A 1700-nucleotide genomic window follows, 5' to 3' on the forward strand; every position below is an offset into this window, starting at 1 on the left:
CACAGTCGTTCCTGCACCCCTTAGTGACGAAGACTGATCTTTAGGTCAATTGTCAGGTCCCAACACCACTTGGAAATATTCAGGCTGTTGGTACTGTCAGAGTAGCTGACAATCTGAAACTCTAACCATCTCTGTATTCACTTTTTGTTCAGGTTTTTCCACTAGTTGGTGCCTAATCCACTTGTGTATAGTTCCTTTCAAAACTCAGGGCTCCAGGATTAGCTTCTGTATCTCTGTCAATTGATTTTCTTTTCTTTGTTGTGGAGGGTCCGTGCCACTTCTCTGCCTATTCCTACATCTTACTGGAAGTCGTCATCTGATTTCTTAGTGGTTGCTTCCATGGTCATTGATTGTGGATCCAAGTAAAATGCAATTCTTGACAATTTCAATATTTTCACCATTTAATATGATGCTGCCTATTGGTCCAGTTGTGAGGATTTTTATTTTCTTTATGTTGATGTGTAATCCTTACTGAAGACTGTATGTAGTCTTTAATCTCTACCAGTTAGTGCTTCAAGTCATCTTCATTTTCAGCAAGAAATGTTGTGTCATCTGCATATTGCAGGTTGTTAAATGTGTCTTCCTCCAATCCTGATGCCATGTTCTTCTTCATATAGTCCAGCTTCTTGGGTTATTCATTCAGCATATAGATTGAATAAGTACAGTGAAAGGATAAAATCCTAATGTACACCTTTCCAAATTTTAAGATATGCAGAATCCCTTCATTCTGTTCAAATTCCAGGAGCTTCTTGCTCTGTGTACAGTTTCCTCATGAATACAGTTTCCTCATGAGCACAATTAAGAGCTATGGAATTCCCATTCTTTCCAATGTTATCCATAACTTTTTTATGGTTCACATAGTTGATGCTTTTGCATAGTCAATAAAACACTGGTAAATATCTTTCTGGTATTCTTTGTTTTCAGCCAAGATCCATCTGACATCACCAATGATACCCCTAGTTTCACACCCTCCTCTGAATCCAACTTGAATTTCTGGCAGTTGCAACCATTTTTTAATAATCTTCAGCAAAATTTTACTTGTGTATGATATTGGTGTGTAGCTCAGTTCAGTGAGGTATTATCTGAAGTGATGTGTTTAATGTCCAGAATATGCCCTTAAAAGAAAGGATTTGTCTTCCACTTCTTTTTCCTCTCTTTACACTAGCTATAGATAGATAGATAGAGAGAGAGAGATAAATAGATAGATAGATAGATAGATAGATAGATAGATAGATAGATAGATAGGAGGGAGCTTGAACAGCCCGTTTTAAATCTCAAGATGAAGACAAATGTAGATAATCACAGAGCAACAAGACAGAAGGAGGCTGAGTCTACAGCTCTACAGCATCATAGAGCTACCATATGGACCCTATATTATTTATACTCAGTCTGTTATGTGAGAAAGAAGTAATCTTCCATTTGTTTTTCTATTTTTATAGCTTTATTGGGGAGCTCTGGTAGCATAGTGCCTAAGGCACTTGACTGCTAACCAGAAGGCTGGTGGTTCAAACCCACCAGCCACTCCACGAAAGGAAGATGGGGCAGTCTACTTCCATAGTGATACTGCCTCGGAAACCCAAAAAGGGGTCGTTATGAGTCAGGTCTGACTCGATGGCACACAACTACTACTACCTACTATAGCTTTATTGAGGTATAATTGGCACAGTATACAATAACATCACAAATTCAAATGTACAATT

The sequence above is a fragment of the Orycteropus afer genome, unplaced genomic scaffold (genome assembly GCF_000298275.1).
Source record: "Orycteropus afer afer isolate SDZICR_OR568_19922 unplaced genomic scaffold, OryAfe1.0 scaffold00213, whole genome shotgun sequence".
Lineage (NCBI taxonomy): Eukaryota > Metazoa > Chordata > Mammalia > Tubulidentata > Orycteropodidae > Orycteropus > Orycteropus afer.